General features: G+C 46.2%; 1 protein-coding gene across 2 annotated transcripts in view; it reads right to left on the reverse strand.

The window, feature by feature from the left end:
• TBL1X (transducin beta like 1 X-linked) overlaps window positions 1-25170 on the reverse strand; it is a 216284-nt gene that overhangs the window by 54196 nt on the left and 136918 nt on the right. For both annotated transcript variants that reach the window (XM_040634610.1, XM_040634611.1), the window contains exon 3: window positions 7588-7676. The gene's annotated coding sequence lies outside the window, so the exon portion shown is untranslated. The remainder of the gene's footprint in view (window positions 1-7587; window positions 7677-25170) is intronic.

The raw sequence follows: 25170 nt of genomic DNA on the forward strand, positions 1-25170 counted from the left end.
CACTCAATAGCCGAAATAACAACCCCACAGTAAAGAGTGAGTTCCCTAACTTCACCTCACCCTGCCTTCCCTCCAGTAAAGACTCAGATATTTGAAATGAGAACACAGGCCAGGCACACCGGACACGGGGAGGCTGACGTGGGTCTGTTCAGAGGCGCCGCAGGGCTGCCAATCCCATCACGGCCCTAACTCTGGCTGCGTGCTTTACCGAGCTCTCAGCACCGTGCACTATTTCCAACAAAGTCCTCTTAGGAAAGCAAGCGTGTGGGGAGAATGAGGTATGAGGAGGTAATGGAGCAATTACCGAGTATCTCCTAGATTCAAGGCATGGTGTTTTGGCAATACTAGGAATTAAACACATTCATACGCACACTGACACACGCACGCACTCACGCACACCTCTTCCTTTAAGCTGTTTAGTAAGATCTCTATGCAAATAATGAAAGGCGCCAACACTTAAGCCCCCCCATAAGCCACACAAAGTATTACGGGGAGTGGGGGGCCGGGTTCCAAGGAGGGAAACTTTGGAAGAGGGGGAGCGTAAATTCCTGCTGATGAAGACAGCATCTGGGGAGGATGATGGGAACAGGGAGACAGAAAAGCAGTACAGGAGCCGTGTGTGGTGTGTGTGTGTGTGTGTGTGTGTGTGTTGTATGAGTGTATGACTGTGTGTGTATGTGTGTGAGTGTGGGGGGGGCTGCTGTGTAAAGAACAATTTGACCTTGTACGACGTACCAGACGCTGCCCTGGACCCAGGGCAGGAAGAACTCCGTCTGTGCTACGGTTTGCTGTGAAACGCCGTTAACGTCTATCATGTGAGGCAAGCTGGCCTGTGTCCTGTCTTCATTCTGGAAGAAGGATTTTCGCAGGCACATGCCTGCGCTGGCTACAACCGTCAGGGTACAAATGTGTGGGATTCAGGGCGCCTGGGAACTAAGAGCCAGTCAGTCTGACTTTTCATCATACCCCCAACCCCTTTCTAGCTCCAGGTTGGCGGGCAGGTTACGTGACTCAGCTTCTCATCTCCTAACGTTGGATCACGACAGCCCTACGCCCGGGAGAGGCTGTGAGAATTCAGCGTTTGTACAGAAATTCTCAGAGCAGGGCCTCAGGCACAGCAGAGATCCACGACTTGCTAACTACTCCTCGTATTTGGCCGACGGTGCACGTCCCCAAAGAGAGTGAAGCAAGCCTTCTGGAGGCATCGGAGGGACACAACACCCTCAGCAAACGGGCTCGGGGCTGGTCCCCTGGGAACGGTTCCTCGGTGGTCTGCAAACACGCCAGCAGCACGTGTAAACCCGTCAAAGCCAGCACCATCCGGAGACACCACATCTAGTGGGTTTCCAGAACGGCATCCGTGCCCAACTCCAGTTCTGAGAACTCCAGTGCTGCTTCCCAACCTCTCCAGTTCCAGGATAAAAGACAGCTGTGGTGGCACCAGGACACCGTCCTTGGCCTCAAACAGATGGGAAACAACAACAAAAAACAAAAACCCAAACAGGTTCTTAATGAGTGCACACGCGTGTCCTTTCTGGCCTGACCCAGTTGTGATCTGAGACACCTGCCATCAGGTTGATCTGAGGTCTTCAGTGGGAGGGAAGGGGAGAAGCACCCCCCCCACAGCGAAGGAAAGCCACAACATCCCCTCCTGGAGCTGCCTGAAGACGTGGGGGCAGCGGGCCAAGGGCTGAGCACGTGTGCACAGCGCCCCGCCGAACAGAAGCGTTCCAGGACACTCGGGCACTTGGGGTTGAAGCCGCGGAGAAGCGGAAGATGAGTTATTTATAGTATTGCTTTTTGCAACTGCATCTCGAGGTGGCAGAAAGTCCTATTAATCACGGTTCCCTTCCCAAATCAGTGCAAAGTTCAGTCACAGAGAAATGTCGCTGAAGGGTTTCATTCGATTTAGCACGTACTTACGGGGTTTTCTAGGCTAGCATTCTCCAGGAAGGGAGGGGATCGCCCCAAAACAACAGAGTCTGAATGGCCATTTAATTACCTTAAACGTCGTAACCCCAAGAGACCTACTTGGGAGTTGGCGCGGAAGGGAAAGGCAGAAAGGGCCCGAGTCTTGCCAACAGGAGGGGGCCTTGTCCCGAAACAGTGAGCAGAGCACACAGGATTAAAGGAGGAGAACAGTGCTCGTCCAGCATCATTAGCGGGAAAAGCTTCTCTTCTAACAATCTGCCCCATTGTGAAATCGTCTCCTGAACTCTTTTAAAGCAGCCCTTTCCTCTGGGGATGGAAGAAAGTTTGTCTGATTTCTCGTCCCTCCTCGCCCGCTGGCGTTGACGCTGGAAGAATCCATGGCTTAAAGTAATCTTCTGGAAAAGGCTCAGCTCTCTGCGACTTGTCTCCATGCCGCCTGAGGACCGAGAGCCAGAGCAGCTGGAAAATCTGCTCGAAATGACCTCATCCCACAAAAGGCACTTCCTGCGTTTCTCCGTGGACGTTCTGACTCGAGTGTCGTGGGTCCTACCCTCCCTGTTTGTTTCCCTTGCGATGTGTTTCTCTCTTTCAACGGAACGAGGTTTATTTTTTTACACAATCAGTGGTCAGCTGAAGATGAAATTTTTAATGCGTGTAATAACACTTCCATACCGTCCTTCTCTAAAATCTGCTTGGGGACCAGCTTACGTTGGAGGTGAAAGAGGCTCGCTTTATCACTTTGCATTATCTCTTTCTCCTACGTAAGTGTCATTAAGACAACATGTAGCTATGCAAACACTTTGCTGTTCAATGACGGCATGATTCAATAAATTATGGCATTTACAGTTTGACCCCGATTACGGGAAGATATACACGTGGAAAATACTGGGAGGAAAACACATGAAAACATGAACGGGGTTTCACGCTGGTTGCTTACTTTCTTGGACTTTCCGTCATTTACCACTGAGTAGATGTCTTTATTTTACAGTAAGAAAAGACACCCCCCAAAGATAAGATTTCCACTAAACTTATTTATTTACTTGCAGTCAGATGGCCCAAAATTATAAATATAATCAAACAACTATTATTTTATTACTAGAGTCTTAGCAACAGTACTACCATTTAAAATATGGGAATAAACCAGTAGAATAAGATGGAGTCCTTGAAAGAGTATTTCATGACCAGGGAAACGTCCATGATACAGTGTTATGTAGGAAAATAAGTAGGTTTCAAGATGGAACGTGCACGATGCCAAATTTTGTTTTGCATACACACACAGACACACACACAGACACACACACACACACACAGACACACACACACATACACACACACGGAAGATAACCCTCCGAAAAGTCTCCCATCTACTTCTGGGGGTGGAATTTCGCTAGAGTTCTCTCTCCGTGTGTGCTTTTCCTATTTTCCAAATCTTCTCCTATGAACGTGAACTGTTTTCACATTCATTAAAATGTAATTAAAACCTGGCAGTGTCTCCAGAAATAATCTGCATGAGAACGACTCAGCGCTTCTAAGGAGGAAATGAGGCTACAGGGCTGGAGAGCAGAGGAGGGGCTCGTGTTAGGAAAATAAAGCCGCTCTTCACGGAAGAAAAAACATCCCCAGGGTGAGGCATTCAGAAAGGGTCCTTTCTGCGCTTGGCCGCCCTTCTGGGTTAATTCATGGCTGGCTGGGGGCCTTCATCCAAAGCCCTTGTGCACATCAATGGCCGATGCTGACGTGACAGGAAAGGCGTCCGGTCCCTGGGGTTACCTCCAAAACCGCCTGCGTGCCTCCCAAGTGGCCACAGAGTCCTCTCTCCAACTGTGCAAACTGGCCACCCTGTTCACTGACACGTCTGGGCCCATCCACGGGGAAGACCCAGAAGGAAGCCTTCCTAAAAGTGCTCAAGCTAGTAACAGCAAACCGCTGCTCAGACAGGCTGCGTCACAAGAGCCAGACGATGTACGCACAAAGAGCATGACTGTCCTTTCCTCGTCCCCTCCCCTCTACACACTGCAGTGCAAGCTCATGCGCCCCAGACTGCAAAGCAGACCGCCTTGGAGACACGGCCAGTTACGGCCTCCGCAGAACAGTACTGCTTTTCCCATGACGTTGGTTTGAGCTAATACTTCCAGTGCATCGGTAAATCAATGTACAGATTCAATTATCTTTAAGACGGAAAAATTGGAAACAGCTTGTCCACAACGTACATGAGGCCCTCCCACGAACTTGAGGAAGACGCGCGGGCTGGCGATGCAGTGTCTGAGACACTGTGTTGTCTTCACAGACAGCACTGGTTGATGCTTCAATTTAAATGAATAAGAAAAACACCTTTTAAAACAACACTTGAAGGGACGCCTGGGTGGCTCAGTCGGTTAAGCGTTAAGCACCTGCCTTCGGCTCAGGTCATGATCCCAGGTCCTTGGTTCCCTGATCCGCGGGGACTCTGCTTCTCCCTCTCCCTCTGCCCCACTCGTGCTCTCTCTCGCTCGCTAACTCTCTCTCAAATGAAATCTTAAAAAAAGAAAATACTTAAATATTAAGAACCTCAGTATCAGATGAGAGTCCAGGGCCCTCTTATTTATGTCAGCAAATGCAGGAACTCAGTTTTATCATCAAATGCTCAGCAGCTTACATGTCATTTCACCACAAGGCTGGTGAGACTTACCATACAGAACAAAATACCGACAGCGGTAGTGAGTGGGCTCTGCCAATCTTGGTGCTCCTGACACGCGGCACCAGCTACATCCCGGCGGCGGGGCGTCCTGTGCACCGTAGGACGCGGAGCAGCATCCTGGCCTCTGCCCCCCAGACGCCAGCAGCACCCGTCCCCCTACAAACTGCGTCCAGACATGGCCGAATGTCCCCTGGGAAGGGGTGAGGGCTTGCCCCTGACTGAGAACCCTTAGTTAAAGCGGGTACACAAGTCCAGGACCGCTGCTCATGACAGGGCAGGACAGCCCTCAAATTCCTACAACTCGTAGCTCCCTGAACATCCGCAGGGCCTTTGCCAAGTAACCACGGTTTGGATTCTGTCGTAATCACATCATGGGCCTCGCAGAGCTATACCCCAAGATGCCCTCCAATTCACAAAGCCAAGTTCGGGGAGGCAGAGACAAACAGGTGCGTTCCTCTAGTGAGAGTCAGCAGACGGTGGCCTGGGGCCAAACCCCTCTTGCTACTTCCCCTCGTCAGGCCTGCGAGCTAGGACTAGTCTTTATATTTTTAAATGGTTGAAAAAGAAAATCAAAAGAATCCTATTTCATGACTCATGAAACCGATCTGCCATTCAAATTCCAGTGTCCGTCAATAAAGTTTTATTGGCACTCACCCGTGTCCACTCATTTACGTACGATGGACGGCTGTTTCTACACGAGAGCGGCAGAGCCGAGCGGCTGTAACAGAGGCCGGCTGGCCCACGAAGCCTCAGTGACTTACTCTCCGGCCTGTGACAGAAAATGCTGCCCTTGCTCTGGTTCTGCCAGCCCTACCGAAGCGTGTCCCGTTTCTACACTGGACAACCGTCTGCCTTGTCTGTCCGCAGCGTGAAGCCGCCCGCCCGCTGACCTGCAGGGCATGCCCCAACGTGCGCACGTCCTCAGGAACAAAGCAGCCCCTGAACCCTGAGAGCAGGAAACACCACCGCCACGCTCTGCCGTGGCTCAAAGCCCAAGCTCCAAAGTCATCTCTAAAGCTCCACACCAGCGCCTCCCACACAGTAGGAATTCAACGTGTGCTCCACTCAATGGAAGCTTCTGTTCCCTCCGTACTGAGTGAACTCCCAGCCGAAACACCGAGGACCGACAGCCCTCTCCCGTCGTCCCTCTGACTTTCGGAAGATGGTTCAACTCCATTTCAAAAAGTACGGACTGATGAAAAAGCCTGGCAGCTCAGTAAACGTGAAACACAGTCACCATGCAGCCCATCACTGCTACTCCCTGACATAGACCCAACACAAATGGAGAAGACGTCTGCACAGAAACCTGTACACAACGTTCAGAACAGCAGTAATATGAATAATGATGGTTCATAATAACCGAAAGGTAAACACAACGCAAACGTCCACCAACTGATGAGCGATCTGCAACAGAATGTGGTAAACCATACAATGGAGTATTACTCAGCCACAGAGAAGATTCAGGCTACAACACGGATGACTCTTGAAAATACTATGTTAAAGCCAGTCACAAACTCAGCTACATTCACATTTTGCAAATTTTTGTTTTTATTAGCAAACTACATTTTTCAAATACTTCCGTAAAATACCAAGATTCTTATACATTACTTTGCTATTTTTACATACTTGGGTGTTTTTTTTTGGGGGGGGAGACAGAGAGAGAACCTTAAGCTAGGCTCCACACCCAGCACAGAGCCCCATGCAGGGCTCGATCGCACAACCCTGAGATCATGACCTGGGCCAAAAGCAAGAGTCAGACGCTTAACTGACTGAGCCACCCAGCTGCCCCTTTACGTACTTGGTTTTAAACAAAAATACCTCAAGATTCTTACTGTAGTTAAATGTAGGCCTATCACTTTAGTCCTGATTGAACTTTTTAAAGCAATAAGCAAAATTCTTCCCCAAATTTCCATCGTTATGTTTTTTAAAATTATGAAGGCTCTATAGGGTTTTTTTTTTCCCCCTAAAAAAAAAAAAAATGAAGACAAAAATAGGAAACAAACTGAGGGTTGCCGGGGGGAGGGGGTGGGTGGGTCAGGGGATGGGGTAACTGGGTGATGGACATTAAGGAGGGCACGTGATGTAATGAGCACTGGGTGTAATATAAGACTGATGAGTCACTGACATCTACCTCTGAAACCAATAATACTTCTATGTTCATTAACTGAACATAGAACGAAAATAAAAAATAAAAAAAAAAGGAAAAGGCAACCAAATTGATAAAGAAAAAAAATACAAATACAAAAAGTAAATAATGAAATCAGACCCTAAAATCCCATGTCTTGGCACCTGTTGGATTTGCTCTTCTGGAAACTTTATCATCTCCTAGCTCTGTAACAGGTGTAATGATCTACCTGTTGTTTTAATTAAGTTTCAGGGTTAATTAGCCAATCGGTTTGCAGATACACACAAACTGCATTACGAAACTAATAAAGCACAGGGACCGTGGCTGCCTCAGTCAGTAGGGCACACAACCCTTGATCACAGGGTTCTAAGTTCAAACCCCACGCTGGGTGTAGAGACTTGTAAAAAAAAAAAAAAAATTAAATATTAAAAATTTTAAAAATAAACTAATAAACTACAGAATTAAGTTACAAGAGATAAAATCTATACTCATGCGTCTAATCATAATTAATGTTTCGGCTTAATTTTAATACACAATGTTGACAAGATTTGGTGTTAGAAGGTGTCATCCTCTCCTGGTAAGACCCAGAAAAGTTTGTAATAACTGGTTCAGTATCCACAATTCTTGGAAGGCAATAAAAGGTGAATTCATCATTTAGAATTACCTATACAGAGCCCATAATGACTTCACGGTGTCCTACCTACCACCTGCAATTTCGGCAACGGCAAAGGCCCGCAACTTGAAAAAAGCTCTTTTAAAACAGAAGATGTTCGGTTTGGGCAAAACGCACTTCCACTTCTCCACGGGATTTCAGCTCAAGGACCAAGATGCAACAGCAGGTTGGGCCGCTTACCTTTATGGTGACTTCATGTGTAGACCTTTGAACCAGTGAGCGCCCCAGCATCCGATCATAGAAACTGCAAAGTGTCTGCCAGGAGCCGGCTGGTGAGAAACGAGGAGATACGAAGAAAAAACTTAAAATTCTTTGGGAAGTATTCACCTCTAGCCTCTCCCATTTCGTGGTTTTTTTTTCCTTTTCAAATCGGTGGCATTGTTTCCCTTTATCATCTCAACTCAAATGTCACTCATTTTATGACGTCACAATCTCTGTCTTACACTTGAACGCAGACACTGCAGGTTGGCTTGCAAAGTGAAAGGCGAGAAAGGAGGGAGGCCAGCCCGTACCGTCGTATGTGTCGAAATCCCGAAAGGGAAGAGTCTCAAAGTAAATAAAATTAATTTTAGTTCAGATATTGCTACTGCTATCGTTTAATGATCATCAGAGCCTATCCAAAATGCTTTTGTTTTCGGGACCATGTCCTCTGCAACCAAGAAACTAAACTACACATACCTCTAAGGGAAGAAACCACGCTTTAAGGAAATTTTATAGACATTACTTGGGCTAATGTTTATGACGATATTGCATGCATGTCCACGTGTATATACACACCTTGCTATATTCTGTGCTCATAAACACACAGAAACAGCGTCAGAATCTTTTTTTTCCCTTTCGGCTTCCCCAAAATAAAGCAAAGGAAAGGCACTAGACTCACTATGGTTCCACTTACCCATTGGTGTTGTCATGCATCTCAATTTCACGAGCGTTCCCCCATGTGCACTTCTGAAGAAGCCAGATCTGTAAGCTCCTAAGTTAACCTTCGCATCGAAAACGTGTTTCTACTTTTCGGCCAGTATAAACACTAAGCAATCAACTAGCATTGACTTAACAGTAATTACCTTCTTCCTCATAAAACTTCCTTGGTTATGAATGAATCCAGCGTCCTACATTTAAATTATCTAATATTGTCTATAAGCTCAAAATCTAAGGAAATGAACTGCCTGCCATCTTCTCTCAATTCTTGTTTAATCATAAGCGATAAGAAGGTGCCAGGGTTAATATAATTCAAATTCACGAGTGAAGCTTATGAATAAAGCTGTTTCTTATTAAGTGAATGCAGACCCTCATGAAATGTTTTAAGGAAATTCAAGGAAATTATCCCCAATGAGTCATGTTTATAGCTACACTGCTCAAAGAAAGGCAGTTGAAAAGATTTTACAGGTAGGTTCATAGGCGCTTAAGTTTCATTACAGTACATTTTTTTAAAAACACCATAAGGATATGTAAGATATAAGTAATAACCAGGGCAATTTTTAAAAATCTACCATTGAAGAAAAAGAAACTATTCACCAGAGGGAAGCAGGCATAAAGGAATATTGATTTTGCTCATAAAATAAAAATACATTTTGTAATGAAAAAAATTCTGTAGTAGAGATAAAATAGGACAATACTCCTCACAGTACCTGAAGCAGAAAGCAAATTACTATTTTCGGGATTGAGTTGTAAATTACCACGGGGGGGAAAAAACAGCCTTATGATGAAATCGCTAAATACCATGAAGTATCAAAATATGAGCAGATGTCACCACAATAAGCCCCAAATTGCTTCGAAATTAAAACACTAAAATCCATAATAATTCAATAAGTAATTAATATATAAACAGCTCCTATTACAAGCTGTTCAGAAAAACCTTTAGAATCAAATTCTTATTTTGTGGTCCAAAACAGATGGTAACTCTTGGAATTGAAGATTATCTTTTATATATGTTGTTAAACTCAGGAAGTGTAATTAACATCATCTGTGTGTTATAAACACACAAAAACGGGAAAATAGGACTGGTTACCAACACTCTTCCGCTTATGAAACATGTCAAAATTAGTTTATTGATAGAAACAATAAATCTGATCTTCCAATACTTAATTGTAACTGATTTTCCCACGATCAGTACCCAGAACCACCACCAGTGAGCAGTACTGGCAAGAACGTTCACGTACTGCGAGGTATTGGTGTGAAATGCCAATGCATTCACAAATGCAATATGTTCTTTATTCTCAAAGGTAATAATGAATATAAAAAGGACTTTGTCACAACTTCCTGGTTGCTCCTCAGCTCTAGGTAAGGCACAGTGTAGACCTGTCCCGGCAGTCCCTCCACGGGGGAGGTACAGGGCCCTGACAACACTCGCCATGTTGTGCAAACATCCCCTCTGTCAAGTCCCAAAACATTTCCGTCATTCCAAAAGGAAACCTTGTACCCAATTAAGCAGTGACTGCTCATTCCCTCTGCCGGCGGCCCTGGCAACTGCCAGTCTACGTTCTCTCTGGATTTGCCTATTCTGAACACGACACGACAGTGGAAGCATCCGATAGCTTTTGTGACTGGCCGCTTTCACGAAGCAAAATGCTTTCAAGGTTCCGCCACGATAAGGCGCGTCTCGGCACTCATTCCTTTTCGCGGCTGAATACTGTTCCACCGTATGGATGAACTACACTTGGTCCATCCATCAGATGCGGGGCGTTCTGGCTTGCGTTCACTTTCTGCCCATCGTGACTGGGGCTGCTATGAACACTCGTGCACAAGTCTGCGTTGAGCCCCCATTTTCCATCCCTTGGGGCGTACCCCCTTGCAGGGGAACTGCCCTACATCAGTTTGCTTTGATCCTCCTTCGTGGAAGCCTCATCCTCTCCAGGACTGACAGATGCAGACGGGACAGGCAGAGAGATCTGCGCAGGGAACAGACGTACAGGAGGGAGCCAGGGAACCTGCCTGCCTAAGAGCTCCAGCAGGCAAAGGACAGACAGCTAGAGCTCTGCACAGCGAGCACCAAGAAGAAGAAGAATTCTCTCTCTCTACGTGGAGCGAAGCAAACTGCTCTCCCACTCAGGAGCTCCTCAAAGTGTATCAGGCAACCAGAGAACCTGGACTGGTTTTGTTTTGCCCTTGCCGCCCTTTCCCACCTCCCCAGGCTTAGCACCAAAGTTCTGAGTTCAGGGCTGCTCACATTTCCGCTTCGATTCATCAGGGGCAGTTGAGTTTGACAACGGTTGTCCACGTACCTTCTTAAACGTAATACTAAAATTTAATACTGATCCATGCATGTGATACCTAATAAAAGCGTGCAATTATCACAGGGCATCTGCATTGTAACACACTGCTTTCAGCCAGCGCCGACGGCGCCTTCCACCCCAGGATCTATTAGGCACGGTCTGGAGACATTTTTGGCCGTTACACCTGGAGGAGGGGGTCCAATGGCAACTAGTGGGGAGAGACCAGGGAGGCCACTAAACATCCTACACCTCCCAGGACAGCCTCCCCACAAGAAAGACGGATCCGCCCCCAAAATGTCCAAATGCTAAGGTTAAGAAACTTTATTTTCACAGAACAGGTTTTAGATTAAGTTCTTCATGACTTCTGATTTGTACTATGAAATATCAGAAGGTGAAAGAACACTTTCACGCCGGTCTTAGATTCAGAAGTTAGAGTCTAGGGGGTGCTTCCGTAGACTGCCATAATGCTTCCTTCGTCATTGCCCCAATTTTTTAAAACCAATAGTCCACATGAATCATTAAGTCAAACGGACAAACATACGTTTTCACTGATCATAAATTAAATGCTTAACTATATAAATACTAATTCTATTTCCTGGTAGACTAGAATCCCAGTGCTTTAAACTCACGTCATCCTTTATTAAACAATGAAAGGAGCCTGCCAACCAGACCCTCATGCTGCGTCTTCACCGCTGGACCCCAGGCCACACCAATCACTGCGTCACACCAGGTGATCTCACACAATAAATCGTCATTCTGCTGTCAGGATTGGCTCACGGCTCTGAGCCGTAGGCAGCAGGAATTCTGGGAACACCGTCTTCGTGGGGCTTCACTTCCGGCAGGCTCCTTCACGCACACAGGTGTCCCAGGGGTGAGGACGCCTCACGGTCACTCTGCCGTGGTTTGCCCGACTCTCTCAAAGTCCGCTCTGAACGGCTTTCCAACAATATGTTGAAATTCAAAAGACGATTTTCTGATTGACTCAACACATCGGTCACTAGACATTCCAATTAATTGAGGTTTTGCTGTTGGAAGGCTGTGCGCTCTCCAAGAGAAATATAAAAACACACTTTTCAGATGTTGGAAGCTAGAAATCTAAAGATGACAGTGCTTGACTAAAACGAACACAAGTGTGCCAAGATGGTAATGACTTACAAAAATAAACATCACTTTTAATATTATAATAGTATCGAGAAATAGGGCAGTTCCAGATAAGCCTTTATCCACTGGGAATTAATCAGGCCATCATCCTCATTTCTCCTTTTACTCACTGAACTGGGCAAATGGGTACTGCAAAGTGAAAAGTCACAATGCATGAATTATCTCCTCATATCTTATCTCATCTTTAAAAAAAAAAAACCCTCACTTTTGGAATACACTTAATTTAGGTGAACTAATTCTTGCCCCTGTAGTAAACATGTGCCCTATTTATATATAAGGCAAAAGAGACAACATCGATGGAACCCCTTCCCTTTTAAAGTTACGCTTTTGACCCAGGAAAAATGTTTTTGTATTGTTAATGATAAAAGATACTAATTTTGTACACAAATTCCAAGGGCCTAACCTTTGATGTTCTTTAAATATAAGCTTATATGTCATAAACATATAAATTAAAAACAAGGAACATCTTAAAACATTTTTATTTTAAAAACAGTCTGCACGGTCAGGGCACCTGGGTGGCTCAGCTGTTTAAGCGTCTGCCTTCAGCTCAGGTCATGATCCCGGGGTCCTAGGACCGAGCCCTGCATCGGGCTCCCTGCTCAGCAGGGAGTCTGCCTCTCTCTCTCTCTCTCTCTCTCTGTCCCTCCCCCCAGTCGTTCTTGTTCTTCCTCTCTCCAATGAATTTAAAAAAATCTTTTTAAAAAGTCTGCATGGTCAGATGACAAAATTGTTGTCACTGTTGTTCAATGTCTATGGAAAACATTTAGTCCAAATGTTTTTGGAATTAACACTTTATGTATTGTTGGCCGTAGCACACGAACTCCTTTAGGGCACACGAACTAGACAATGGATTGTTACTGTGCCACCGTGAAAAAGTTTGGAAAAATGGCTACTGGTGAAGTGTGCCCATATAGCTGGCAGTCACACACAGAGAGTTATGGTGACACCTCTTTCACAAGTCATCCCGTTTGAACACTCTGCACACGACCAGGGATATGTCCAAGAGCTTTCTCTATCGCCCCATTCTCCATGGTCCAAGTAGACAGTATAGAGTTAGAAACCGTGCAAGACTAATAAACACTGACTTTCACATTGCCCAAACTTGGGGTGGGGTTCATTTTAGTATTTGTTCATAAAACGCCAGTCCTTAGATACGATAACATGTATTACTGAAAAAGCAAAGCTTGTAAGATCGAGTAAGTTTGGGAAATTCTAGGTTAAAAAAGGTAAAACAGATCCATGAAGCTGAACAAACCCCAAGCAGGATAAACACCAGAGAAAACCCTAATAAGACACAATCAATTTCCTGAAAACCAGCAGTAAAAAGAAACTCTTAAAAGCAGCCAGAGAAAAACACAAATTACACCCAGAGGGAAAGTTAACAAAACCCACAAACTTCTTGTCAAAAACGATGTAAGCCAGAAGACAATGGAATGAAATCTTTAGAGAGCTCAAAGAATGTGTCAACTTAAAATTCTACTCCCAGACAGAAGAGCTTTCAAAAACAAACACTAAATAAAGACTCTTTAAGACAAACAAATGTGGAGACTCCAATGCCAACACGCCTGTCCTACAAGGAAAATTAATGGAAGTTCTTTAAGGGGAAAAATGAGGAGCTCAGACGGACCTCTNNNNATTCCTGCAAAGCCATGATGAGCGGCAGAAAGGGTAAACATGGCGGTAAAGAGAAAAACATTTTCTTCTCATTTTAAAATTTCTTTTACATATAATTGAGTGTTTAATGCAAAATTAGTAGCTGTTTTGTGGTTTCTTAAACATATAAAAGTACAATGTATGACAACAGTAGTACCAGGAAGTAGGAACGGAAAGAGAACAGACGTACACTGTTGTTAGGTCCTTACACAGGATGTGGTTAACAGACACCGATGCCGACTGTGACAAGTTAAAGAGCCTTATCGCAAGCTTTAGAAGAACACTAAAAATTGAGGCGCCTAGGTGGCTCAGTCAGTTGAGCATCGGACTGTTGATTTCAGCTCAGGTCAGGATCCCAGGGTCTTGGGATGGAGCCCTGAGTGGGGCTCCCAGCTTAGTGGGGACTCTGCTTCTCCCTCTCCCTGGGCCCCTCCCCACCCCCTGCTTGTCAGTGCACTCTCTCACAAGTAAATAAACAAAATCTTAAAAAAAAAAAAAACACTAAACATTAAAACAAAGAGGTACAGTTAATAAATTAATGGTAAAGTAGGATCAGAAAAAAATTCTTAATTTATGCAAACATATGCAGGAAGAAAGGAAAACAGAAACACAAGACGGTACAAATACAAAACAAATAGCCAGTGGTAAATGGTATAACCATTCTGATTAAAAGGCTGATTGCGGCACTGGACAAAAAAGCAAGATCGAACTACGCTGTTGATGACAAAGCCACTCTGGATAAGTATATATTCTGTCTATGAATGTAGGTATGCACGTATGTATATATGTTACACACATTGGCCGTGTATTATTGACACGTGTTGTCTTTGCCTGTACGTATTCTGCTCAATTTAACATTCTCCTTTGTGATTTCTTCCACTTCTTAAGTGCTTCATGAGTCTGGGGAAGACACATTAGAGGTGAAGAAAACATAAAGAAGAAAATTTAACATGGAGTGATTCCTGGACACGGACAGCACTCTGCCTTCAGTAAGGGATTCCTACGTGATGGTAACGCGACACAGTGCCCCTGGACTGTTGGAGGCGAGCCGCAGAGAGCCCGGACCCATCAGGATCCTCCGGAAGTCCGAGCGTCAGCACACAGAGGTTGCGTCCAGCATTTACGGAGGACACACACCTTGAGGTAATGGATTAAGGAACGGAATGCTGAGAAGTCACAACCTCTGCTCTTGAAGACCAGTTCAAGCGAAAGAAATGCTTTGATTGGGGTGGCAGACTTGGAAGAATGGGGCAGAAGTGGCCTTCCAGAAGGCACGGCAGCTCCACGCCCAACCAGTCCTGCTCCCCACTCTCCAACACGTGTTGGTCTCTAACCCCGGAGACCCTCCCACGCAAATCCATCTGAGAGTCTGCGTCCTGAGAAACCGTCTTGAAACAATGGCCGCACCAGCAGCCGGTACGATCTCATACAAAACTCGCCTGGGCTACCAAGTGCCTCTATCACAAACGCTCCCAACGCTTCCTTCTAAAATCACAGAAAATGATGCTTTGTATCTTTGACGGGAGAGCGTGCAAGCCAGCCATTTTAATAAATACACACGGGTACATGCGATGTGAATCTTACATGTAGAGAAACTCACAGGAACTCCCAAAGCACCAAAGATGCGATGTTCTCACTGTTCGCTATTACCTACGATGGGCTCCTCTGTTTACTCCCCTCCCCTTTTCAGAAATCGAGCTTAAGAGTTGGGAGACCTATCTGGACATGGCAACAGAGGGCAAATGCCAGGGCCATGAGCAGGGGTGAGCACACTTTTTCTTTAAAGAGCCAAAGAGTAAGCGTCTGGACTCTGCAGCCGTACCCTGTTAGAACTACTCAGCTCGGCCTGAAGCTCAAACGCAGGAACTGACAATACGCCAACAGGTAGGTGTGGGGCTATTTCAGTAAACTTGATCTACGAAAACAGGCTGTGGGCTGGGGTGGCCTCTGGGGCGTTACCGTGCTGGATTTATCAAGTTGTGCACACGTAACTCATTACTACATTTAAACAGACAACCTGAAATTGCATCAGGGTGACTTTACACAATCAACGTGCAAAGAAAAAAGTGCTCTGTTCCAGAAGTAAAGCAGGTGTGCGCTTTGTTACAGAGAATAACCACAGTGAAGGGGAAACAGCAGGACGGGCTTCTGGTCCCTGGGGCCTTCACGCAGCTGCCCCCAGGAGTCCTCTGGACAGTCGTGCAAATGTCACAGCACATTAACATGGGGCCTTCAGGATCCAAGTGCAGAAAGTTTCACTACAACTTCCCAGTTCTTTCATGGGTCCAGAAGTGTGAAATTGAACAGAACAATCGAATCAGTTTGGAAACGACATCCTTCATTTATTTTGCCTGTGAAAATTATTATATTGAAACAGAGTTCCGTTTTTAGAGTAGTGTTAGGTTCACAGCAGAAGCAAGCAGACGGTGCAGAGCTCTCCCATCGGCCCCCTGCGCACACTCCCGCACGGCCTCCCCATTCCCGACATCCCCCACCAGAGCGGACGTCGACAAACCTGCACTGTCACTACCACCTGAAGCCCCCAGTTTACTCCAGGGTTCACTCTGGGTGCTGCGCGCTCCACGGACTGAAGCAAACATACGGTGACAGGCACCCATCCCTACGGTCCCCCTACAAAATCCCGTGTTCTGCCTCCTCATCGCTTCTGCCCCCAACCCTGGGCAACCACTGATCTTTTTATGCTGTTTCCTTAATTTTTCCTGTTCCAGAATATTCCGGTGTTGGAGTCCTAGAGTACGCAGCCTTTTCAGATTAGCTTCTTTTCACTCAGTGATGTGCGTTCAAGGTTCTCCCCTATGTTCTCATGGCCTGATTCAAGCTCATTTCTCTTTAGCGCTGAATAACCGTCCGTCATTTGGACGGACCGCGGTTAATTTAACTGTTCACCGACTGAAAGACACCTCATCTTGGTTGCTTCCAGGTTTTGGCAACGAGGAATAAAGGTGCTATCAACATCTGTGTGCAGGCTTCTGTATGGAGAGAAGCTTTCAATTCCATCTTTTTAAAGTGCCATTAAAGGGGGCCTGGGTGGCTCAGTCAGTGAAGCGTCTGCCTTCGACTCAGGTCATGATCTCACGGTCCTGGGATCGAGTCCCGCATTGGGCTTGTTGCTCAGCAGGGAGCCTGCGTCTCCCTCTGCCTCTGCCTGCTGCTCCCCCTGCTTGTGCTCACGCTCTCCCTCTGTCAAGTGAATAAAATCTTTAAAAAATTTTTTTAAATAATAAATGACATTAAAATTATATAAGTAACACATGTTCACGGGAGAGATTTTAAGTGGTTCTCAACTGCAGGCAGTTCTGACCCCTGAGGGTCATCTGCCCCAAGGGCAATGTCTGCAGAGACTTCTGCTTGTCACCAGATGGGGGGGGGGAGGTGACAGTGCTATTAGCATCTAATGGGTAGAGGCCACGGATACCTTTCCACACCAACAGCACAGAAGACATCTCCCCTACGAGAAAGGATTATCTGGTTGCCAATGCCAACAGAGCCGAGGCTGGGCGATCCCTGTACGCAGGTAAAACGTCACCAGTCTTCCAAGTCACTCTGAGCTGCGGGCTCTCGGTGTGGAGGGAGTCTCTACTCTAAGCTGCTTCCGTGTGTTCTGATGTTTAACGCAAATATATTCTACAAAGTATAATCTCTTAATTCAGTAACGGGAGGCACGGATCAGCTGTTGCCATTATGGAAATTCCTGAGCAGCAAGGCTGGCTGTCCCCTCACCTATACAACATCACGTCCTGCCCCGCCCCCACGTGCAGAGTCCGTGTATCCTCTGTAAAGCCCCTCACGTCCATTATACAACACAGCAGCCCTCTTCATTAGTCCCGCTGTGTAGGTAAAAAGGCTGGGTTCTAGAGAGTTTAAGGGAATGGCCTAGACTACGTGCACAGCTCCCAAGTGGTAGATTTGAACCCCAACAAATTTGTTGGGGTTCTGGCTTTGATCTGAGTGCTCTTATCATTTCATATCACACCAATTCATACTTCACAGTAATTTGGATGGAAGGGAGGTAAGAATTTATTTGGCACGATGGAAATAAATAGGAATTTGCAGCTGATAACATAATTTATTGAAGGGAAGTGTTCCAAACACTATGAATAATTGATTTCGTACATGCAGCGTATCCATTATGTGTGATTAATTCGGTTCATCTTTAATACTCTGAGTTGATCTGAAATGGATTTAACCATTTACACTCTACCGACAAACAACTGGGTTCAACTCATTTTTGGATTTTCTGTGACACGTTATTTTTTCCGACCGACTCACATCAGGCTTTCCCAGCCAGGGAAACTCTGACACTCTCAGGTGTCTAGACCCCGGTAGCTGGAACGAGAGTGAGCCATCCTGGGCTCTGCGTTTTGCTCACTCTCTCTCGTTCTGCAAAATCCAGACTGACTAGAGTCTTCGACCAACACCGAATATCTTTTTTTTTTTTAATAGTTTTTTGCTATTTCTTTTTTTTTTTTTTTTTTAAGATTTTATTTATTTATTCGACAGAGATAGAGACAGCCAGCGAGAGAGGGAACACAAGCAGGGGGAGTGGGAGACGAAGAAGCAGGCTCATAGCGGAGGAGCCTGATGTGGGGCTCGATCCCAGAACGACGGGATCACGCCCTGAGCTGAAGGCAGACGCTTAACCGCTGTGCCACCCAGGCGCCCCAACACTGAATATTTTATTTATGGAGATCATTCCTTCACGGACGAGAGGTATTTATTCCTGTCACCAAGAAAGCAGCAGAGTGCACGGTCGGTTGAGGAAGTGAAACTGGAAAACAAGTTTCCTTTTGATCCACAGAATTCCAGCCTTCAGATGTAAGTGCCACGCCATCGCTACATGCCCTCATTCCCGTGACAACCGTTCCTCCGCTGCTCAATTGGTCTTTAACATGTAACGCTTCCCTATTCCATCACTGGTACTGGATACTGGCGAGGTCACGAGCAGCAATAATTATGAGAAAGGACTGTAAAATCAAGTGAAACACGTACGATGTCCCTCAGAAGTGTGCGTTCACATCAGGCCCAATTTCGCGTGTTTGTAGCTACCGACAACAAGTACTTTCCCATTTATATGAACATCGCTACCTCTAGGAACTGCAAGTCCTCCATCTACTTTCAGACCTTTCCTTTCTTACAATCTGACATTGCTCCCTCGACCCAGTGCAGGGGTGGATGCTGCCCAGGCAGGCCCGGAAGACCGGGACTCGAAAGGACACACAGTTTGGCTCTCTTGGACATGAGGACCAAATAGTTCCATCTTCTTCCTCCTCGATGTAATGGGGCTGAAGTGCAGGGACACCAGCTCATTCCCGTGCGTGACGGCTGCAAATGACAGTTCGTCGTATTCCATCCTCTGGGGAAACAAATACTTGAGGCGGTTTGCCTGAAGCACGACCAAGAACTCTGCCATCTCGTTCAAACGCACTCTGCAGTAACTCGTGGGAGGCAGGCCGGCAGGCACCACTGACATCCACAAGTGAAGGACACGGGACGCTGACAGAGAGCAGACCTCGTGCCCAGAGGAGGGCCCAGCATGACACCTGCCAGGGAAGACTCTGGTTTTCTGGGGCACCTGGCTGGCGGGCTAGGTTGGCAGAGCATGCAACTCTTGATCCTGGGGTCATGCATGTGTGGCCCACACTGGGCGTACAGATGACTTAAAAACTACAACAACAGGGGGCGCCTGGGTGGCGCAGTGGTTAAGCGTCTGCCTTCAGTTCAGGGCGTGCGTGGCGTTCTGGGATCGAGCCCCGCATCAGGCTCCTCCACTAGGAGCCTGCTTCTTCCTCTCCCACTCCCCCTGCTTGTGTTCCCTCTCTTGCTGGCTGTCTCTCTCTGTCAAATAAATAAAATCTTTAAAAAAAAAAAAAAAAACTACAACAACAGGAGGAGGAGGAGAAGACGAAGAGAAAAAAGAAGACGACAACTCGTGGTACCCTACAATTTAAAAAGATGACTGAGGGGAGCCTGACTCGTTCAGTCAGTACAGCATGCAACTCTTGATCTCGGGGTCCTGGGATTGAGCCCCACGCGGGGTGTAGGGATTACTTACAAATAAAACCTTAAAAAAATAAATAAATAACAAAAAATACAAGGGCAACTGAATCTTGTGACAGAAAAAAGAACGCACGATTTAAAAACTCTTAAGCTCAGCGGATAGGACATCAGAACCCCAGGTCTCCAAGGGCTTGTGACGGTCCCGCTGGCTTCCGAGTCTGGGCTGGGATGCTGATGTCACGTGAAGCAGAGGCATCTTATCTCGCCCAACTGGGAACACACAGGCCAAAACGTCCGTATGTAGTGCAGAAACACCCAGCATTTGTGCGAAGCTCGAGGCTGCGGGAGCTCCCAGCTGAGTGTGCCGCTATCCCCCGTGCCGGCACGACCCCCCAGCAGCTCAGAGACTTTGCAAGTGCACTGCCAGGAAGGTGTGAAGCTGGAGGTGATCCCACACCAGCTGGCCCTAAACCCCATCGCCCTCCCCCCACTCCAGTGTCTGTCTCCAGGGTGCACTTTTAAGGGACTCTTAAAAATAAAAGATAGAAAGCCCAGTTGTTCTCCAGTGGTCTGCATTTCCCCTGAAGGTTAAACTCTGGCCTCAATTCTGCCTGCCCTGGTCCATCACGCTGTACTTACACCCAGTCTTAGTTGGCTTCCTCCTCCTTGGATTCCAGTGTGGTCTTGTTTCCCAGAAATCACAGTCCATGCTGGGAAAGGGTCATGTCTCCTCTGCGAGGCAATTTGGCAGACTCTCGCAGAAGCATCGGGGCCCTGGAGTGAGGCCGGCCGGGGCTAAACCCCAGGATCCCCCCCAGAGGCTGTGCGAGGTCTCCTGATGAATACTGTAACTTCTCTGTGCCACACGGTGAGCACGGCACTCTACAGTGACACTGCACAGATGGACATATTCAGATAGGTGTAAAGCCAGACTCGGAGGCTTGTAACAAGCGAAGTTATGATTATAACCACAATCCTGGCCACTAGAATGCTGCTACGTTCCTTCTGTTCTATGACTCATTCCCTCACGTTTTTAAAGGGGGGGGGGGACACTCTGAACCTAAAAAAATAAACAAGATGAACCTTATTTGTAATTCACCACCATTATAAAGGTTTTAAATAAAAAATAAAAAGCCAAGATGAACCTAAAACCATTTCATGCCACTCGCTATTCTAAAGAATACGTTTCAAGGCATTTCTTTAAAGGGACTGAAATAGTCACGTAAGTAAACATGTGAGGGAATGGAGCTTTCTTTCAACTGGAACATAATCCCATTTATCGGTGGTTCCCTTAAACGGAAGCATATTACTTGGTGCTCGAACAACTGAGTTTTTAAATGAGCAAGTGTGTGTGAGGAAGGAAGGAAGCAGAGTCAGATGAGAAAACAAATCGGATCGGACTAACTGTGGATACTAACATTCCTGAACGGCGCAGTGAATCACACCTTCTCGCTCAGCTCACCCGACGATTCCACCTGCTTACCTCATCGCTTCTATCGATACATGTTACCAGTCTAGCGGCAAGACTTTCCTTCATGCAAACAGAATTTCAAACACAATCTCAAAAAGAGAAAATGCCAACGCTCCATTTCCTTCAAAAAAGGAAACAGCGAAAGTAGAATTTCAGTGCATTTTTTCTCGTGGAAGCTTAGCCTGATTTCCTTTGCGCCTGTTCAAATGTCTGTCAGGTCTAAGATTGTGTGCATGACATACAGAAAATCCAATGTGGATGGACCTACGTGGCGTTATGCTAAGCGAAGTGAGGGAAAGACAAATACTGTATGATTTCACGGACAGAGAAACAGAGAACAAACTGATGGCCGCCAGTGGGGCGGGGCGGGGGGGGGGCGCGGGGGCAAATACAGTCAATGCCTAAGTATATGGGTACCTGTAGTACCTGGCTGGGTCCATTAAGAACCTCCGGCGGTGACGTGTCTATAACCACAAATTAAACTCTGAACAAAGTGTCACCCGAAAATGGTATTCTGAAGATTTCGTTAAAATGAAGGAAAGGAGACGTTAAACGGTGGAAACAGATGCTATTTCAGATTTCCGGTTGTGTGAATACAACTTTTCACAATGCATACACAGCCCTCACTGCAGAGAAAAGCTCTTTGCAAAAAAAAAAAAATGTTGGAAACACCCTACATGTAGTTCCAAATATGACATTTACATGGTTTTATTGAAATATCACAGATTAAAAATAGAAGACTGCCTTTTAGTAGGGTACAGACCTTGTCCAAAAAAGTGGAGGGGGGGCGCCTGGGTGGCGCAGTCGTTAAAAGCGTCTGCCTTCGGCTCAGGACGTGATCCCACCGTTTTGGGATCAAGTCCCACATTGGGCTCCTCCACTAGGAGCCTGCTTCTTCCTCTCCCACTCCCCCTGCTTGTGTTCCCTCTCTCGCTAGTTATCTCTCTCTGTCAAATAAATAAATAAAATCTTAAAAAAAAAAAAAGTGGAGGGGAAAAAAGTGAATTTTGAGATATCATCCTCCAATCTGGTTCCTCCATTAGAGATTTCTCTCAAATTCGCCGGGAAGAGAGCTATTCCTTAAAAGATAGGACAGAGAGGCGAATTTTGGAACTGGGAATGGAGAAGGAAATGTATCTGAAATGGGCAAGTCTGGAAACTCGGCTGGGGTGAGGGCGTCTGGTGGACTCAGCAGGTAGAGCATGCAACACTCTTGATCTCAGGGTCGTGAGGCTGAGCCCTACGTCGGGTGTAGTGATTACTTAAAAATATAATCTTAAAAAAAAAAAAAAAAAAACCTAACTTGCCCGAGGTTTTAAACTCTATACCTCTGTGGGCTTCGGCAACGAGCACAGGAGGCTTCCATGTGAAAAAGGGACAGAAACGAGTTTAGAAGAGCGTGAGGTGGACAGCGTGATGTACCGACAAAGACCCTCGGAAAAGCCTGCGTTCCGTAGGCGCAGTGGTCAGCAGTGGTAAACATGCTTGTGTAACTTCTGACAACTCTAACCTGTCAGACCAGAGGTTGGCAAACTTGTTTTCGAAGGGCCCAGGAGTAAAGAGCTTCAGCTCCACCGCCCATACGATCTCTGTGACCACCACTCCCTCTACCTTTGGAGGGAGACAGTCATGCACAACAAAAAAACGATGGGCGGAGCTGCGTTCCAATGAAATTTCGGAGATGTACAATAAAATCTGAATCTCACAGAATGTTCACGTATCATGACATGATTCTCCTTTTGATATTTAAAAATGTGAAAACCATCCTCAGCTTGCTGAGGGTACGAAAGTAGGCACTGGGCTAATTTTGGCCTGTGGGCGTTCGCTAGCTCTCCTGTTAGATAACATGAGTCATGGTTAGATGCCATTTCTAGAACATCTCACCAAGATCACTTCAAAATGAACCCTCAGGAAAACAGTAGGATGGTTCCCAAAAACATTAAATATAGAATGACCGTATGATCCAGCAATTCCACTTTCAGGTACAAAACCAAAAGAACTGAAAGGAGGCAGCTGAAGAGTATTTGGACCCTGGTGTTCATGCAGCAGCAACATTATTCACAACAGCCAGAATATGAAAACAACCCACATGTCCACCGATGGACGAACGAATCCACAAAGCTTGTATAAATTATAAACACACACACACACACACACACACGATGAAGTACTAGTCAGCCTTTGAAAAGAATAAAATTCTGACACACGCTACACTAGGGGTGAACGCTGAGGACATTACGACGTTAAGGGAAATCAGCCGGACACCAAAGGGCAAAGAGTGTATGACCCCACTCGGGGGAAGGAGCTAGAGTAGTTAAAAACAGGGACAGAGGGGCGCCTGGGTGGCACAGCGGTTAAGCGTCTGCCTTCGGCTCAGGGCGTGATCCCGGCGTTATGGGATCGAGCCCCACATCGGGCTCCTCCGCTGTGAGCCTGCTTCTTCCTCTCCCACTCCCCCTACTTGTGTTCCCTCTCTCGCTGGCTGTCTCTATCTCTGTCAAATAAATAAAATCTTTAAAAAAAAAAAAAAACAGGGACAGAAAGTGGAATGGGGGTTGCCGGGAGCTGGGGGGTGGGCATGCTTTAACAGGTACAGAGTTTTTATTTGGGAAGACGAAAAAGTTCTGGGGGTGGACAGTGAATCTCTACTTAATGCCACTAAACCACGTACTTAAAATTTACCATTTTGACCATGTTTATTTTATTTTTTTAAAGACTTGAGAGAGAGCGTGCAAATGAGCACAGGCGGGAGAGGTGGGAAGAGACAGGAAGCGAGAAACACCAGCGGACTCCACACTCAGCACGGTACCCAACGCCAGGCTCGATCCCAGCACCCCAAGATCATAACCTGAGCTGAAGTCAAGAGTCAGACGCTCAACTGGCTGAGCCACTCAGACACTAGATGCCCCAAAATGGGACGTTTTACATTATGTATATTTATACCAAACTAAAAGAAAATCTCAAAGAAAATGAACCTTCAATGCAAATGCATTTCTTCCAAAGACCTTGCATGCTGGTTAAAAAGGAACTTAGATCAGGGGCGCCTGGGTGGCGCAGTCGTTAAGCGTCTGCCTTCGGCTCAGGGCGTGATCCCGGCGTTATGGGATCGAGCCCCGCATCAGGCTCCTCCACTATGAGCCTGCTTCTTCCTCTCCCACTCCCCCTGCTTGTGTTCCCTCTCTCGCTGGCTGTCTCTGTCAAATAAATAAATAAAATCTTAAAAAAAAAAAAAAAAAAAAGAAAAAAGAAACTTAAGATCAAGATGGTGATGGGCGTCAGATCAGACGTCAGCCATCGCACTTTGAGGCGAGCGTGAGGAATAATGGCCGCTTTCTTTTCCTGAGCCGCTTTCAAGCCCTTAACCGTGAAACACAAAATGGACTCCGTTATCTTCAAATTCACAGGAGACACTTGGAGATACTTCCTGGTGGAACAGAGCCATTCTCTAGAAACAATCTCAGAACCTTGGTACTTTCTGAAATAGCTGAACGTTAGTCAAACCCAGGAATTGTTAGGCTAGTTTTTGTCCTTGAAGAATTTAGCTACATGTAGCAGAATGACACATTTTGGTTAATTAAATTCATATTAATCTCTGTGGCTGGGAAATGGGACGGAAGCTCCTGTTCAATCAAGATCATAAAAGCCATTTGAAAAAAATTTAACACATTTGGTTATTGGCAAAAACTCTAGAAGCCTAAGAACAACAACAGGTATTCAGATTTAATTAATCTCAGCTGAATCATTTCTCCCTACCTTGGGTGAAAGCTTCATAAAAAAAAGGAAATCTTTACCTAATTCTTAGTGGAAGCTGTTCCCCTTACTTTACAACAAGAAAGGAGTTAATAAGATGATGACATTAACAAATTTCTCTCAAAAAGTTCCCAGATGGTGGGTTCACTCAACTCTGATCTTCTACAAGCTTGTGTCAGTCTTTATGAAAATACAAGCGGTTATCAAAGGACTGTGGCACCTCAATTTTTGAAAGGCATCTTTCTGACCTCTGGGCCCCTCCCACTGACTTTGAAGTGAGTGCCTCAGGGCAGGCCTGCACCGCCATTCACCTCCCTGCAGAGAACTCATCCTGTCCCTGGCTTGAGACCCCAAATGCATTTCTGGTCCTGGCCCTCCCAGCAACACACTCATCCCACATGAGATGTCCACCTGCAACTCCAACTGGTAGCCCAAACATGGCCTGTCCACGACGGAGCCCTGCAGCCCCCCTCCCACACCAACACCAACACCAACGCC

This window comes from Ursus maritimus, assembly GCF_017311325.1.
Source record: "Ursus maritimus isolate PB19 chromosome X unlocalized genomic scaffold, ASM1731132v1 scaffold_X1, whole genome shotgun sequence".
Lineage (NCBI taxonomy): Eukaryota > Metazoa > Chordata > Mammalia > Carnivora > Ursidae > Ursus > Ursus maritimus.